Source organism: Rhinopithecus roxellana, chromosome 16 (assembly GCF_007565055.1).
Source record: "Rhinopithecus roxellana isolate Shanxi Qingling chromosome 16, ASM756505v1, whole genome shotgun sequence".
Classification (NCBI taxonomy): Eukaryota; Metazoa; Chordata; class Mammalia; order Primates; family Cercopithecidae; genus Rhinopithecus; species Rhinopithecus roxellana.
Window position 1 is genome coordinate 18,911,739 of NC_044564.1, and position 18,008 is coordinate 18,929,746.

Below are 18,008 nucleotides of genomic sequence, written 5' to 3' on the forward strand. Positions count from 1 at the left end.
GCAGAGGTGGGGGCCCAAGACTGCTGGGAACGTGGGGTGTTCCAGGGCTGAGCAGACCTTCTGACTCTCCCCCGCCTCAGTTTCTTCATCTTAAAAATGGAGCTGGTGTTGAGGTGCTGAGATTCTGTCAATCTTTCTTCCCTCCAAATTCCTGGCACGCCCAACCCCATGTCTGGGTTGAGAGTAGTGACTCAGCAGAAAATGAAGGCTACTGCTAGCAACCAAATGAGGTTAGCGGGAGGACTGGCAGGATGCCGTGGGCTGGGATTCGGAACAGCGCATAGCTAGGTCTCACCCGCCTCAGGCCCCATCTATCCAACCACCTAACATTTACTCATCATTCAGCAAATATTTAGTGAACACTAACTGTGTGAGAGGCACTATGGAGGGGAGTGTAAGCTCCCCCCTCTTCTCTATCTCCTTCCTCTCCCCACAACCCCCATGTCTCCACCTTCATTTTCTTTTGGGGTATGGTCAAGGGAGGCCTGGATTGGGAGTCAGGACTAGACTCAGGACTGCTGGTGACCTAGGCAGGCCCCTTGCCCTCTCTGTGCCTTGGTGGACCAATGGTCATTAGTGGATTCCGTGTCCTTCCTGAGAGAGGAGGGTCCTGGATTAACAGCAGCTCTGGACCAGGGCCTCACCCTCGGATCTCATTCAGTCTCCATGAAGTGCAATGAAGGAACAGAGACTAAGACTCACCCAGGGTCCCATAGCCAGGAGGGGGAAGAGGGCAGAGCTCAGGTCTATCTGACCCGAGAGCCCTGCCCACTTGTCTGAGCTGGAGGGGAAGGAGTGCCCGTCAGGGGAAACTTTTGGATCCTGGATAGAAGCCGGGATGTGGGGTAGGGACTAAGGTGCTCAGAGTCCCCTTGTCCTGCCCCTCAGTTAGTGGCTTTGGCCACCAGCTATCTCAGAAAGGCCTCTGTCGGTCAGAGAAGGAGCTGTCCCAGAAGGCCATGCGGGGTGCCCTTGGCCTCCTCGACATTCCCTGGGCCAGCGCAGGCACAGAACGAAACTCCCTTTGTAAAGAGACATGTACTCACTGGGTCAGTAGTGAGGCCGGGAGGAGAGCCTTACAGCTACGAGCACAGGATTTTTAAAGCTGGTCCCCAACCTAGCTCTGCTGCCCGCTAGCACTGGGTCCTTGGGCAAGCTGCCTCCTCCCCTGAGCCTCAGGCTTCTCATCTGTAAAATGGGCATAGTGGCAATTTGGTAGACCGACTGTGCCAGATCCTGTGCTGAGCCTTCTCTGTATCTGCACACTGAGCCCTGCGAGCAGCACCCCTCTCTTCCACAACCCTCGTTCTTCTAGTCCTCACCTGGGAATCCAGTCACGGCAGTGGTTCTGTGCCACCTTGACAGATCTCCATGCCGCCACTGCATCTAGAATGCAGCTCTGAATGCCCCATCTGGAGATGTGGAATCCTGCCCACCTAGGCCCCGGACCAAGGGACACACTTCATGGCGAGGGAGGATCCCAGGGGGCACATGAGAGCAATGCCCACCGGTCTCACCCTGGAGCCTGGGCCTGATGGAACGTAGGGGCAGCCAGCTTGTGCAACACCCCAAGCACAGAGCCAACAACCAGTCACAGGTGCCACGTCCCCAGAAGCTAGAACACATGGTCCGGGGACAAGTTGTAGAAATAGGATTGCCTGCCCCCACCCACCATGCCCCAGTGACCTCCTTGTGGATTTGTGCTTCTTGTCCCTGCAGTTTTAGGTATGTCAGATGAGAGGCCCCAGCTATCTGGGACAGGGGAGAGGGGAGAGAGGGCAGGGGAGAAGGGAAGTAGGGGAGGGCTCCACTGGGCACAGCGTGGATCCCACTGAACTCAAACCTGTGACTGCATCTGTCACACGGGGGCCTTTGTGCCAGGGACCAGGACCAACATGCACAGAAAGGGGTTCCTACTCCTGTGGGTTCTGAGCTCCTCTTGGTAACCCTCTAGCGTGAGCTGTTTGCAGGCACTGCAGATACGAGCACCTCGAAGGGGACACTGACGGTGGACACAGCGGGGGGCAGGGGCGGGGCTGAGTGCTACAAGGGGTGGACTGTGTTGAGCAACTCGCCTGAATGGCTTCAGACTTCTTGGCTTCACCTGCTAATCCAGGCCCAGCTGCAGTAAACAGACCTCGCAGGCTGTGACAAGCTCCACGCAGCTGTAAGCTGACAATGGCCTGCCCTGTGCTTGCCTCTCGCTTCCAGCCTGGGGCTTTGCTGATGCCGCAGTGTGGGATCCCCCCGCCCCCACCCCTCCACAGTAACCCACTCAGCAGTTACACACACTCAACTGCAAGTGCAAGCACGTGAACACCCTACAGGCCAACGCTTCCTCAAAGGCAGCAGAGCCCTGGAAGCAATGCCCCCTCCTTTCTTCCCCTGGGTGGATGGTTCTGAGATGTATTTGGTAAGGCAGCTCTGATGATCCTGGGGGATCTGGCACCCCGGCTTCCATAGTGGTGAACACAGCAATGCACATTTGCATTGGCTTTCTTTTTTTTTTTTTTTCTTTTTTTTTGAGACAGAGTCTTGCTCTGTCACCTAGGCTGGAGTGCAGTGGCACAATCTTGGCTCACTGCAACCTCCACCTCCCTAGTTCAAGCTATTCTCCTGCCTCAGCCTCACATGAAGCTGGGATTACAGGCGCCTGCCACCACACCCGGCTAATTTTTGTGTTTTTAGTAGAGACAGGGTTTCACCATGTTTGCCAGGCTGATAATTTTTGTATCTTTAGTAGTGACGGGGTTTTGCCATGTTGGCCAAGCTGGTCTGTAACTCCTGATCCCAAGTGATCCACCTGCCTCGGCCTCCCAAAGTGCTGGAATTATAGGCATGAACCACCGCGCCTGGACTTTGCATTAGTTTTCTTGCCGCTCCTCTTTTGCCGTGCCCACTCCCCATCCCTCACTCTTGCCCCTAGGAGTACTCGTCCCAAACAAACTACAAGTACAACAGCCTTTATTTGAGGCCTACATGCAGGGGCGCCCAAACCAAACCAAAGCAGATGTTACAGGCTGAATTGTGCTCTTCCAAATCCATATGTTGAAGTCCTAACCCCCAGGTCCTCAGAATGTGTCTGTATTTGGAGACAGGGTACTATAGTCTGAATATTTGTATCCCACCAAAATTCAGGTTGAAACCTAATCTTCAATGTGATGATATTATGAGGTGGTGGCTTTTGGGAAGTGAGAGGCTCTGCCCTTATGAGTAAGATTAATGCCTGTATCAGTCCGTCTTGGAATTTATGTAAAGAAACACCTGAGACCACGTAATTTACAAAGAAAAGAGGTTTGATTGGCTCACGGCTCTGCAGGCTGTACAGGAAGCATGGTGCTGGCATCTGCTCAGCTTCTGGGGAGGCCTCAGGAAGCTTCCAATCATGACAGAAGGTGAAGGGGGAACAGGTGTCTCACATGGCCAGAGCGGGAGGAAGAGAGAGTTGAGGGGGAGGTGCCACACACTTTTAAACAACCAGATCCCACGAGAACCCACTCACTATCAGGAAGACAGCACCAAGACAACCAAACACCTCCCATCAGGTCCCATCTCCAACTTTGGGGATTACATTTCTTTTTCTTTTTTTTTTTGAGATGGAGTTTCACTCTTGTTGCCCAGGCTGGAGTGCAGTGGCGCAATCTCGGCTCGCTGCAACCTCCACCTCCTGGGTTCAAGTGATTCTCCTGCCTCAGTCTCCCAAGTAGCTGGGATTACAGGCGTCTGCCGCCATGGCTGGCTAATTTTTTGTATTTTTAGTAGAGATGTGGTTTTACCATGTTGGCCAGGCTTGTCTTGAACTCCTGACTTCAGGCGATCCACCCACCTCAGTCTCCCAAACTGCTGGGATTACAAGAGTGAGCCACCATGCCCAGCCAGGGATTACATTTCAAAATGAGATTTTGGTGGGACAAATATCCCAACCATAACAATGCACTTTTGTGTGTGTGTGTGTGTGTGTGTGTGTGTGTGTGTGTGACGGAGTCTCGCTGTCTCCCAGGCTGGAGTGCAGTGGCATGATTTCGGCTCACTGCAAGCTCCGCCTCCCGGGTTCATGCCATTCTCCCTCAGCCTCCCAAGTAGCTGGGACTACAGGTGCCTGCCACCATGCCTGGCTAATTTTTTGTATTTTTAGTAGAGACGGGGGTTTCACCGTGTTAGCCAGGATGGTCTTGATCTCCTGACCTTGTGATCTGCCCACCTCGGCCTCCCAAAGTGCTAGGATTACAGGCGTGAGCCACCGCGCCCGGCTGCAATGCCCGTATTAAAGAGGCTCCAGGGGCCGGGTGCAGTGGCTCATGCCTGTAATCCTAGCACTTTGGGAGGCCAAGGCGGGCACATCATGAGGTCAGGAGATCGAGACCATCCTGGCCAACATGGTGAAACTCCGTCTCTACTGAAAATACAAAAATGAGCTGGGTGTGGTGGCGCATGCCTGTAATCCTAGCTACTCAGGAGGCTGAGGCAGGAGAATTGCTTGAACCAGGGAGTCGGAGGTTGCAGTGACCCAAGATTGCGCCACTGCACTCCAGCCTGGGTGACAGAGTAAGACTCCGTCTAAAAAAAATAAATAGGCCGGGCGCAGTGGCTCAAGCCTGTAATCCCAGCACTTTGGGAGACCGAGACGGCGGATCACGAGGTCAGGAGATCAAGACCATCCTGGCTAACGCGGTGAAACCCCGTCTCTACTAAAAAAAAAAAAAAAAATACAAAAAACTAGCTGGGCGAGGTGGCGGGCACCTGTAGTCCCAGCTACTACTCGGGAGGCTGAGGCAGGAGAATGGCATAAACCCGGGAGGCGGAGCTTGCAGTGAGCTGAGATCTAGCCACTGCACTCCAGCCTGGGCCGACAGAGCAAGACTCTGTCTCAAAAAATAAAAATAAAAATAAAAAATATAAAAATAAATAAAATAAATAAAATAAATAAATAAAAAGAGGCTCCAGGGAGCTTGCTTACCATGTCCACTATGTGAGGACACAGGAAGAAGGCACTGTCTATGAACCAGGAAGCGAAACAGTCCTCACCAGGCACCAATCTGCTGGCACCTTGATCCTGGACTTCCCAGCCTCCAGAACTGTGAGCAATAAATTTCTGTTGTTTCTAAGCCGCCCAGTCTGTGGTATTTTGTTTTAGCAGCCCAAACAGACTAAGTAAGGGTTCAAAAGAGGTGATTAAGTTAAAATGAGGTCATCAGGGTGCACCCTAGTCTGACATAGCTGATGTCCTTGTAAGAAGAGGAAATTGGGACACAGACATATGCCATGTGAAGACGCAGGGAGAATGTGACATCTGCAAGCCAAGGAGAGAGGCTTCAGGAGAAACCAGCTCTGCTGACGCTTTGATCTCAAGCTCTGGCCACCAGAACTGTGAGCAAATGTCTGTTGTTTAGGGCACCCTGTCCATGGCACTTTCCGGTAGCCCCAGGAAATGAATCCACAGGTATGTTCTCTTATCATCTCCATTTTACAAGCCAAGAAACCTAGGCTCTGAGAGGCAAAGGATTCACCCAGGGTCCCACAGCTAGTAAGAGGCAGTATTCAAACCCAAGTCTTTGGGCAGCAGGGCGCAAGTCCTCGGCGCTGGGGTTGCCAGAGGGCCAAACGGGTCTTCAGACACACAGGTCCAGAATTCTCCCAGTCTCCTCCCCTGCGTTTGGTGGCTTCTCCCTCCAGCCGCCCCTCCTTCCTTCGCCTTGTTGGAGGCAGCTCCACGTCCCTGCCTCTGAGTCCCTGCCTCTGAGCTGCTGGCTTCAGTGTTGCGGGAGGGCTGCCTTTCTCCAGCTCCTTTCCTCCTCACCCTCCACTGAAGGCTCTTCTGCCAGCTGCACACGCGTGCACACACACACTTGCAAACTCACGCAGTCACTCCTCACACACACTCCTCACACACACTCACTCCTCACACATGCCTCACACACTCATGCACTTCTCACACACACTCCACACACACAATCCTCACACAAACACTCATGCACTTATCACACACACACACTCACGCACTTCTCACACACTTCTTACTTCTCCTTACATACTCCTCACACACACTTCTCATGCACACATTCCTCACACACACCCTCCTCACACACTCACACTCCGTGCTCACCCCTTTCCAGCAGCCACTGGAGGCTCTCCCTCCTGCCGTCTTGAATGTCTGCTGCCACACAGAGGCTCTGGGGGCTCCCCTGGGGACCTCTGCGCCCCCACCTGACCCTGCCCAGGTGGGCGTCCTCCACCTGTGCCGCACCAAGGGGCCTGGAGCGGGGGCAGGCGCTGCTCAAGGAGGCGCCACAGCCCTCGGTGGGGCTGGGATTTGGCCCTGGTCTCGGGGCCAGCCCGTCTCCAGGAGTGGCCTAACTCAGAGAGTGAGACTGATTCTAAAATGCGCGGATCTAGACCATCCTGGTTAACACGGTGAAACCCCGTCTCTGCTAAAAAAAAAATACAAAAAATTATCCGGGCATGGTGGTAGGCACCTGTAGTCCCGGCTACTCGGGAGGCTGAGGCAGGAGAATGTCATGAACCCCTGAGGCAGAGCTTGCAGTGAGCCAAGACTGCGCCACTGCACTCCAGCCTGGGCGACAGAGTGAGACTGCATCTCAAAAAAAAAATAAAATAAAAAAGGAATAATAATAATAATAATAAATAGCCGGTTTCGGTGGCTCACGCTTGTAATCCCAGCACTTTGGGAGGCTGAGGTGGGCGGATCACCTGAGGTCGGGAGTTTGAGACCAGCCTGACCAACATGGAGAAACCTCATCTCTACTAAAAATACAAAATCTCAGGGGAGGACCTACCACAGGTCCTCCCCTGAGAGCAGACGGCACTGTGGGGTGGGGGCTGGCATGTGCAGTCGGGGGTCATCTGCCCTTCCTGCCAGCCTGGGGGCTCCTGTGTGGATGCCTGGCTCCTCAGGCATCCGGGCGCCCCGCAGAGACCCTCAGACTCCCATCGTGTGGGGAGGGGTTGCGGGCAATCGCACGTGTCATGGGCCAGGCTCCTTGCCGGCTGGAGCTGAGGCCCACGGAGCCAAGCCAGGCCGGAGTGCGTGGTCTAGCAGAGGAAATACGTGCGATTCTTCACAACTGGATGTCACTTCCTGCCCGTGACAGACGCTGGGAAAGGCTTAGGCAGTCAATAATGGGGTGATTGGAGTCAGTCTAGGGGGAGGTTGGGGAAGGCTTCCTGGAGGGATTGGCATCAGGACCTACATCTGGAGAATGAGTGGGAGTTGCCTGGGTGAGGAAAAAGGGAACAGCATTGCAGCTTGAGGGGAACAGCAAAGGGCCTGTGCAGGGAGGGACCAGGAAAGTAAAGGGGTAGAGAAGGCCTGCGAGGTGGAGCCCAGTGACCTGGCAGGAGGTGAGTCTTCCAGATGAGGCTGGAAAGGTTCCCAAGGGCTGGGCCGTGCGGGGCCCTAAGGCCATAATGAAGACACTTGTCTTTATCCAGCACAGGTTTGTGCTCAGAAGTCCCTACACCAGCTGCTGCGTGATGGAAAGTAGGAGTGAAAGCACAGAGGCCGGCAGAAAATCAAGAGGCCAGTCCCGTGCACAGGCAAGAGGCCTCAAGGATGTATTAGCTGGTAAGAATATTAAAGAAAAAAAAAAAGAAAAAGACCAAAGACTCCAGCACAGCAGCGACAATAACATTCAGTCCTTATTTAAAAACTGGAGGAAACTTGGAGATTCTTAGTTTATGGACTGGTTTTAAGATGAGGAAACCAGAGACCAAAGAGAGGAAATGCATTGCCCCTCAGTGGGCAGAAGACATTCGTTTCACAAATATTATTTATTTATTTATTTATTTATTTATTTATTTATTTATTTATTATTTTTGAGACAGAATTTCGCTCTTGTTGCCCAGACTAGAATACAATGGCACGATCTCGGCTCACCACAACCTCTGCCTCCTGGGTTCTAGCGATTCTCTAGCCTCAGCCTCCAGAGTAGCTGGGATTACAGGCATGCGTCACCACGCCTGGCTAATTTTGTATTTTTAGTAGAGATGAGGTTTCTCCATGTTGGACAGGCTGGTCTCAAACTCCCGACCTCAGGTGATCCGCCCACCTCAGCCTCCCAAAGTGCTGGGATTGCAGGCGTGAACCACCGGAACCGGCTATTTATTATTATTTTTTTTTTTCCTTTTTTATTTTATTTTTTTTTTGAGATGCAGTCTCACTCTGTCGCCCAGGCTGGAGTGCAGTGGCGCAGTCTTGGCTCACTGCAAGCTCTGCCTCAGGGGTTCATGACATTCTCCTGCCTCAGCCTCCCGAGTAGCCGGGACTACAGGTGCCCACCACCATGCCCAGCTAATTTTTTGTATTTTTTTTTTTTTTTTTTTTTTTGAGGCGGAGTCTCGCTCTGTCGCCCGGACTGGAGTGCAGTGGCTGGATCTCAGCTCACTGCAAGCTCCGCCTCTCGGGTTTACGCCATTCTCCTGCCTCAGCCTCCCGAGTAGCTGGGACTACAGGAGCCCGCCACCTCGCCCGGCTAGTTTTTGTATTTTTAGTAGAGACGGCGTTTCACTGTGTTAGCCAGGATGGTCTGGATCTCCTGACCTTGTGATCCGCCCGTCTCGGCCTCCCAAAGTGCTGGGATTACAGGCTTGAGCCACCGCGCCCGGCCTGTATTTTTTTTTAGCAGAGACGGGGTTTCACCGTGTTAACCAGGATTGTCTAGATCTCCTGACCTCGTGATCCGCGCACCTCGGCCTCCCAAAGTGTTGGAGCCACCAGAACCGGCTATTTATTATTTTTGAGACAAGGTCTCGCTCTGTCACTTGTCGCTCTAGAGAACAGTGGCAAGATCTCAGCTCACTGCAATCTCCGCCTCCCAAGCTCAAGTGATCCTCCCTCCTCGGCCTCCCATAGTGTTGGGATTACAGGTGTGAGCCACCATGCCTGGCCCTAATAAACATTTATTGAGCACCTACTAGGTACCCAGGCCAGGGGTGGGGGATATAAAGATGAGTGAGAGACCTGTCCTGCCCTACTAGGGATGCACTGGGAACAAACTGTGTGTTCTGAATGCAGGAAGGAGGAGAGGAAGAAAGGCAGGAGGGAGGTGGGAGAGAGGAAAGAGATGATAATGATTATGACAAAATTCTACTTACTGAGCATTTTCCAGTGCCAGATATTGTGTTGAGCCTTCTGTAAAGCAGAAGCTTGTTAATTGCTGCAAGGATGCTCACAAGGGCTGCTATGCCATTTTACAGATGACAGGATTAGGGTCAGGGAGGGGAAGTGACCTGCTCCAGGCCACACAGTCATGGGCCGCCTCAACCCAGGCATGAGTAAGAGGCAGGGCCTGCTGTCTGGGCTCCCAGGCCAGGCCAGGCCCTTATCCCCTCTTCCCCTAGAGCCTCTGCTCTGACCTCCTCCTGGCCTGACCAGGAGCCCAAGGAACGAGCTAAGGGGATGGGGACTAGGGACACCAGAAGGGCCACTGGGCTGGTGACCCTGGGAAGTTCTGCCCCTTCCCCATCCAGCGGAAGGGCCCAGGCTGGGCAGATGGAAGGCACAGAGAGATCAGGAAGGGAAGATGAAGCAGAATGTATTGGCACTGCTGGCGTCCACCTCCCCTCTCACCCTCCACTCTCTCTATCCTCCTTCTCTCCCCACAATAAGGCAACCTCAGTAAGGCCACAGTCTGCACAGGGAAAAGGGTTATGGATGGGGATCGGGCACTCTGTCCATCCCCCTTTCTCCAGCCCCTCTCCAAGGCACAGTCTTGGCCAAATCATGTGTCTGCCCGCATCACCTTTGCACACATACTGCAGACCCCTTTTGCACTGACAGCCTCCTTGCTCATGCATCCAGATATGTGCATTCATCCATTCATTCATTCAACAAAAGTGGTCTGAGCCTCTACTCCAGGCTAGGCCCCATGTCAGGCACTGGGGACAGGGGACACATGGCCTCAGAGTGAAGAGAGATGTCATGAGTGATTATTGTAGATGTAGTTAGTGCTGAGACCAAGGGAGCAAATGGGGGACGGAGATGCCATAAGGTAAAAGGGGAGGGGCAATCACTCCAGTGGGGTAGCAGTCAGGGAAGGCTACCTGGAGGAGGTGATAGACTCAAAGACTGAGTAGGAGCTAGTCAGGGAGGAGGACTGAGGACAAGTGTTCCAGAAGGAATGGCGTGGGTGAAGGCCTGGACTGCCATGAAACATGACCTGCTTAAGGAACGGATAGGAGGATGGCAGGCCTAGGTCACATGGTGCAAACTGGGGAGTTGGGGGGATGAGGCCAAGAGGCTGGCAGGTGCCAGGCCGGGCAGGGTCATGTTGACCATGATGAAGATTTCAACTTCTCCCTGGAGCAATGGGGGGCTCTGAGCAGGGGAGTGACATGGCAAAGGCGAATTTCAGAATGCTCATCTGGGCTGCAGATATACCTGCACATGTATACCTCATGTGCCTTCTTGTACACACATGCTTGCAACCTGTACCTGTACACACATACCTGTATACAAGCACACCTGCATACGTGCATACCTGCGTACCCAGACACCCACAGGGGTGCACCTGAGCACCCAGCACTGAGCTGAGCTCTTCACAAACATGGCATCCCATTGGGTCCTCCAGGTAAGTTCATCCTGTTATCTCCATTTTACAGAGGAGGAAGCTGAGGCTGGGAGAGGTGGAGGGACTTGCCCAAGTCACACAAAGGATAACTCAGCAGAGCTGAGAATTGGCACCCAGGGCAGCTGGAGTCCACCCTGAGCTTGTCACCGCTGGGCTCTGAGACCTCCTGGTGAAGAAGGACAGTGGCAGAGACAGCCCGACCCAGAGAAACCCAGCAATACTACTTTCTAAGGACATTTTTCCCTCTCATTTGGAATCTTGAGCCTCCTGCTCGTCCTGTAGGCCACACCCAGCAAACAGGTGGGTTTCATTTCCACATCTGAGAAACCACAGATGGAAAGTCCCAGACATGGGCTCCGTGTGACCTGGTAGCCTTAAGAAGCTCCCCTCACTGCCCCTCAGCCCTTTAATCATTTACAAAGCAGGGCCACACAGGGCATCTATTTTCTTTCTGGAACATCAGAGCTGGCTAGGAACTGGGAGAAGAGCTGGAGCAACACCCTGCATCCATTTCCTCTTGTTGCCATAACAACCGATCACAAAGTCAGTGGCTTAAACAACACAGATTTACTCTCTTACAGTCTGGAGTAAGAGTCAAGACATCAGCGGGGCCGTGTTGCTTCTGGAGGCCCTAGGGAAATCCCTTTCCTTGCACTTCCAGCTTCTAGTGGCCGCCTGCATTCCTTGGCTTGTGGCCTCATCCTCCTTTTTCAAAGCCAGGCGTTTAGCATCTTCTGGCTCCTCTCTCTTGCTCTGACCTTCCTGCCTCTCTGTTGCAAGGATCCACTTTTGTGGCTAAAATGGGTCCATCCTCCCCAGCCTGAATATGATGACCACCTCCTCCATGGCCCCCCATTGCCCAGGACAAGAATGGGGCCCATCACTGCTGCCCAGAGTATAGGGAGACCCTGTCCAGGTTTCCTGGGAAGGCATCAAGATGTTCCTGAGGCTCAAAGAAAAAAAAATGGCTGGGCATGGTGGCTCACGCCTGTGATCTGAGCTCTTTGGGAGACCAAGGCAGGAGGACCGCTTGAGCCCAGGAGTTTGAAACCAGCTTGGACAATGATGGGCAAATTCCATCTCTACAAAAAATAAAAAATTAGCTGGATGTGGTGGCATACACCTGTAGTCCCCAACTAGTTTGAAGCGAGAAGATCACTTGAGGCCTTGAAGCTGGCAGGCTAAGGCTGCAGTCAGCCATGACTGCTCCACTGTAGTCCAGCCTGGGCAACAGAGTGAGAGCCTATCTCAAAAATAAATAAATAAAGATGCTCCCAAGGGTGCTGGGCTCTGTGGGCCCAGGCCTGTGGTCCTGCTCCCTTGCCAGAAGTAAGAGCTGGCCTAAGGGAGAGCTGAAACTTGCTCTGACGGGGAATCCAAAGTCCCTACAGATTCTGCAGATTATCCTAGGAATCAGTAGCTTCCGGTTTTGGGAATGGTCCCAGGAGCCGATTAGTTGGGCTGCCCTAGGCTCTGGATCTCCCTTCTGGTTGGAAGGGGAGGGGACTCCAGGGCCTGGGACCAAGGGCATGTCCAGGGAGCTTGGAGCAGGGAAGGCCTGCCCTGCCCTGTACCTGCTGGGCAGTACAGAAGGACTCTTACTCCCTCTCTGAGCCTCAGGGGTCTGTTAGGAAGATGGCAATACCCTCAAAGTCCCCCTCCTGGGTCCTGTGGGTCAGTGCAACTTGTTGAGCACGACCTGCGTATTTAGAAGAGGCAGGGATGCCAGGGAAAAACCTCGTGCTTAGCAGACATGGGCCTTCATGGGGCTTCCATGCTACCATGAAGACCATAGCCCTGCATGGGTCCTGGAGAGAAGGGGATGCGAAGGAGAACTGCTGCTTGCTTGCAGCTCAGCTGACACCCAGCACAAGCCAAAAGATCTTTGTGGTTCCAAGGCACTGAGACATGGAGGTTGTTCATTACCACAGCACAGTTCATCAAGAGGTGACCAACACACTCTCCCCAGCTGCATCTAGTTGCAGCTGGTGCACTCCCTGTCGGCCCTCTTTCTCACCTCCCTCTGCTGTTAGGGACTGTACAGCCCAGGACCCCAGGCTGGAGAAATCAGCGAGCTAGTTGATTTCTCCCTCTCCCTCAATTTCCACAATTCTTCAGTTACTGGGGTCAGTCCATTCTACAGTTCAGAACTCCTCCCACTTCGCGATTGGCTCTTCCCCAACCCCTCCCCAACCTCCCTTCCCTGCAGCCCCAAAACTCCCTGCTTGCTGGGCATAGTGTCTGCACCCCAATTACGGGAGCAGAACAGAGGTCCCTCACCTGGGGAACGCCATGAGTAGAACTCAGGACATTCATGAACTTGGATGGAGAAAGAAAAAAATCGCATCTCCATTTTCTCTAAGATTTAACTACAGTTTAGTATTTCCTTCCATGATGATCACACCCAGCAAAGCCAGGAGTCAGCAGGACCTGCAGCACTGTTACCAACAGAAATCACGGCTGTCTTCCCATCACGTCAAAGATGGTGCAGACTTCTCAAAATCTCACTCATCACTCCGTTACAGACCCGCTACCACATCTTATTAATGCTTAGTAAAGAGGCACATTTATTATCACATCACAAATGTGATTTATTTTTTCTCTTTTTTTTCTTTTTTAGATGGAGTCTCACTCTGTCACCCAGGCTGGAGTGCAGTGGTGTGATCTTGGCTCACTGCAGCCACCTCCTCTCAGGTTCAAGCGATTCTCCTGCCTCTGCCTCCTGAGTAGCTGGGATTACAGGTACATGCCACCACGCTCCACTAATTTTTGTATTTTTAGTAGAGATGAGGTTTCACCATGTTGGCCAGGCTGGTCTGGAACTCCTGACCCAGCCACCTCGGCCTCCCAAAGTGCCCGGATTACAGGTGTGAGCCACCACACCCTGCCACAAATGTGGTTTTTAAATGTGGTTTTTAAAAATATCTTGGTAGCCGTATTTCCAATGACTTGGTTTCCTGTGTAATCATATGTATTTGTTATGCATGTACAAAGAAGACAGGGCATAAAGGTGTCACCAGATGCCACAGCGGCCAACAGCACAGAAAAGGTCACAACCACCCACTGCAGAGAAAGGCACTGGGGACCTTGGCTATGTGGACAAGAACCAGGAGCCTTGGGCTTCCCAGGCAAAGCTGGGAAGCCTGCAGGGAAGCCTGCAGGGACCTGACAGGTGGACGTCCTGGTGCCCAAGGCAGGGCTGGGTGGGGGAGAGAGTGGTACCCTCAGACTGTCTGAGGTCTGTCTCCCTAGAGGACAGTAGTACCACAGGTTGGAAGTCAGGTCTTTCCAGAGTCCCTGTGACCTCCTCTTTCTGCACGAAACCCAGCTGAGTAGGAAACTGTCCCCAGGAAGAAGCAGCCACTGCCCAAGGGAGAGAGCTAGAGACACGCTGGGCAGGCTACATCCCTGGGCTTCTCTGGGACCCGACAAGAGCCTGTCCATCCCTTCACCTCCACTAAGATCAGGGCACCCCAGGAGTCTTGGCAGGGCCACACCAGCCTCTGCTCTGCCCTGGAAACATCCTCGTTTCACACTGACTCAGTTTCAGTTTTGGAAGGAGGTCAGAAGTTGCCTCCATGTCCCTTCTCTCCACTGGTTCTCTGGAACCCTCCATCATAGATGTCTCTGCCCTTCCTTCCCCTGTCAGGAGCAAAACTCCCTCCCCTCCAGGAGCTGGCCTCTCTAAGTCCTCTTGCATCAGGCCAGGCTCAGCCCTGGAGGCCACAGCTCAGGCCCTGGGCCAGCCGAAGGGGCAGGGTGAGGAACCTACATTGTTCTGTGCCCAGCCCCTTTAAGAGGCCCATACAGACAAGAGCAAATTCAGTAGGTTGAGTCATCCACTCTGTAGTGATTAAGCAGGGATGGTGGAGAAGGAGAGAGTGTCAGCTCTGGAACCAGGTGGCCCTAATTGAAATCCTAGCTCTGCTATTTACCAGCGGGGTGGCTTTGGGTAGGTGATTTGACCAATACCACTCCTCTGTTTCCCCACCTTGAGTGTTATTGCAAGGATTAAATGAATTACTACAAAGTAAAGTAGTAAATATATATCAGCTATTATTATTACTACTACTATTATTATTATGAACCAGGAGGTGGGGACTGTGACATAGGCTGCTGGGTCTCTTCTTTCCTCTTTCATAAGAATAGCCTACCCCATCCTCAGCTGGGCATATGGTCACCTAACCTAAAACTACATTTCCCAGCATCCCTTGCTGCTAGATGTAGCCATGTGATCAGGTTCTGGCCAATAAGATGCCAGGAGAAGTGGTTTGGCCCACATCCTGGGAGTTTTCTTTAAAGGACAGGGGCAATGCCTTCTTCCCTTTTTCTCCTTTCTGCTGACCAGAACCTGAGCATGGCGTCTGGAGCAGTAGCAGCTGTTGTGCACTGTGAGTTTGAAGCCGTGTGTTGAGAATAGCAGAGCAACAAAGCAATAGGAACTGGAGCCCCCAGGGGCCATGAAGCCCCTACCAGCCCTGGACTGCTTAGATTTACTTGAGCGAGAAATAAACCCTTGATTGTTTAAACCAGTGTTATTTGAGGTCTGCCCTATTTGAAGCACAACCAAATCCTCTTTAACACAGGCACAGCAGTGAGTAACACACATGGCCCCTGCCCTCTGGGAATCACAGTCTAGTTGGGGAGAGAGACAATAATCATGTAAACAAAGAAGGAGGTCATTGTGGTTATGAAAAGAGCTATGAATGATGGGCCAGAGAACATGGTGGGGAGGCACGGACCGGCCCTGGGAGGACTCTTGGAGAAGGAGACAGCTAGCTACCATCTAACTGGGAAGAGCAAGGAAGAGCGTCTCTGCAAAGGTAATGAAGGAGCACAGAAGGAGGCCGTTCAGCTGAGTGATTCAGAGCACAGGCCTCAAGAGTCAGGGGTCCTGGGCCCCTGGCCTGGCCCTGCCTCTCCCCCGGTGTGGGACCTGGGCAAGCCACTGCCCTCTCCCCTCTCTGAGGTAAAGTGCTCAGCAAGTTCCTGACACATAATAGATGTTCAATAAGAGATCACGGTTTTTGGTGGGGTGTGGTGGCTCACACCTGTAATCCCAACACTTTGGGAGGCCTAGGCAGGCAGATAGCTTGGGCCCAGGAGTTCAAGACCAGTCTGGGCAACATGACAAAACCCTGTCGCTACAAAAAAAAAAAAAAAAAAAAAAAAAAAAAAAAAAAAAAATTAGCTAGGTGTGGTGGCACATGCCTGTAGTCCAGCTATTCAGGAGGCGGAGGTGGGAGGATCTCTTGTGCCTGGGAGGCAGAGGTTGCAGTGAGCTATGATTGTGCCACTATACTCCAGCCTGGTGATGCAGCAAGGAAGGAGAGAAAGAAAGAGAAGAAAGAGTGAGAAGAGGGAAGGAAGGAAGGAAGGAAGGAAGGAAGGAAGGAAGGAAGGGAGGGAGGGAGGGAGGGAGGGAGGGAAGGAGGGAGGGAGGGAGGGAGGGAGAGAAGGGAGGGAGAGAGGGGAGGGGAGGGGAGGGGAGGGGAGGGGAGGAGAGGGGAGGGAAGGGAAGGGGAAAAGAAGGAATAAAGAAGGATTACTGTTTTAGAAGACACAGGTGAATGTGAATGGAATCAGAGATGGGGTAAAGCCTGGGAGGGTCTGTTAAGTCTTTACGGCAGATGGTGCATTTAGATTCAGTCCTGAAGGCTGCATAGGAGTTTTACTAAGGTAGTGGGAAGAAAGGATACTCTAGGGGAGTGGATCACAGGCCTTTCTACTCCTCATCAACTTTGGGGCCAGCCCCATCCATCAGGCCTCTTCAGAGCCTAGCTTCCAATTTCTGTTTCTGTCTCTGGCCAGTCCATTCATGGTGGAATCTGAAATCCAGGTTGATTTTCTTCTAACCCCAACTAAGCCCTCCTGCTTTTTTTTTTTTTTTTTTTTTGGCGGGGGTTGGGTAGGGGACAGAGTCTTACTTTATCTCCCAGGCTGGAGTGCAGTGGTGCAATCTCGGCTCACTGCAACCTCCGCCTCCTGGGTTCAAGTGACTCTTCTGTCTCAGCCTCCAGAGTAGCTGGGACTATAGGTGTGCACCACCATGCCCAGCTAATTTTTGTATTTTTAGTAGAGATGGGTTTTTGCCATGTTGGCCAGGCTGGTCTAGAACTCCTGACCTCAGGTGATCTGCCCACCTTGGCCTCCCAAAGTGCTGGGATTACAGGTGTGAGCCACTGAGTTCGGGCCCTCCTGCTTCTTTGGGTCCCATCCTATGAGTTTGTTCAACTGGGGGATGGGGACATTGTGGGCTGGATTCTACTGGTGTCCAGGTCCTGCAAGACCCCACTCAACCAGGGCCCTAGCAGACCCCCTGCCACCACTTTGCCTTTGCCACATCGACCTGCCCTTCCCTCAACAGCAAACCCTTCTGTCTCCCCTCATACAAGCCAGCTCACAGTTCCCGCTGCCCCCTATTCTTCCCCTCCCTCCACTCACTCTCCTTAGCCCTAACCTTTGCTTTCAACTCAACCATGCCACTTCCTCCCAGAAGCCTTCCCTGATGTCTGTGGCTGGTTTAGGGCCTTTACGCTGAGCTGCCTGTAGTCTCACCATCATAGCACACATTTGTGGGTCTCTTGATTCATGTCTGTTTCACTATACAATGAGCCTATCCTGTCCACAGAGGTATCCACAGCATTAGCACAGGGCCAGGACATAGTAGGTGCTCAGGAACGAAGGAGGAGACTTAGTCCAGCCCTCCAGGAAAGATGAGAAAACCAGCTGAGAAGCTGGGCCCAGCAGGGTCAGGTCTCCTGTCTGCTGCCCCCAGGGGAAGCCCCCCATTCGGCCTCCCCTCTCCCCTCTGCCTGCTGAACCTGGCACTGGTTGGGTAGGAGTGGGGGAGTGGGAGTTGGTGGTAGGAGCTGCAGATAGAATCCCCCGGGGAGGCAGAGGCGAGAACACTGAGCTCCCAGATCTCCAGAAGAGATAGAGCTGGCAGGGAAGGAGGCGGATAAAACTCACATCTGGTTCCACCCACCCAGGCTGTGGCTCCCATGGGCAGCACCGCCCTCCCTGCCCCAGGACTAACCCCTGCCCCCCTCTTCCCTCCTCCCCACACTCTCTGCCTTCCTAGGGAGGCATAGGGCCCTTCCAGGGCTGCAGATTTAGCCCCAGATTTGTATGTGTGCATACAGCCCAGTTATATGTGCTGTGTGCACATCAGAAACTAACGCCTGAGAGCTGACATTGAACCCCACCTTCAGACCTGAGGCCAATTCGCTGTTGTGTTAAATGTACTGAGCCCCCGCTCACCCCGGACAAACGGACGGCACCTGGGCCTCTCACCTCCCAGGTGGAATGGAGTTCCAGGTTTGATCTTGTTGGGATAGGAAGATTAAGGAAAGTGACCAGTTAGCAGTGGCTCACTCCTGTAATCCCAGCACACTAGGAGGCCGAGGCGGGTGGATCACT

At 53.0% G+C, this 18,008-nt stretch overlaps 1 long non-coding RNA gene across 1 annotated transcript; it reads left to right on the plus strand.

Moving 5' to 3' along the window:
- Positions 1–5,257: 5,257 nt before the first annotated feature.
- LOC104660532 lies at positions 5,258–15,117 on the plus strand. The gene is made up of 4 exons (XR_747720.1): positions 5,258–5,440; positions 10,618–10,886; positions 11,050–11,129; positions 13,207–15,117. It is a non-coding gene; the product is annotated as an uncharacterized LOC104660532 (long non-coding RNA).
- The last annotated feature ends 2,891 nt before the right edge of the window (positions 15,118–18,008 follow it).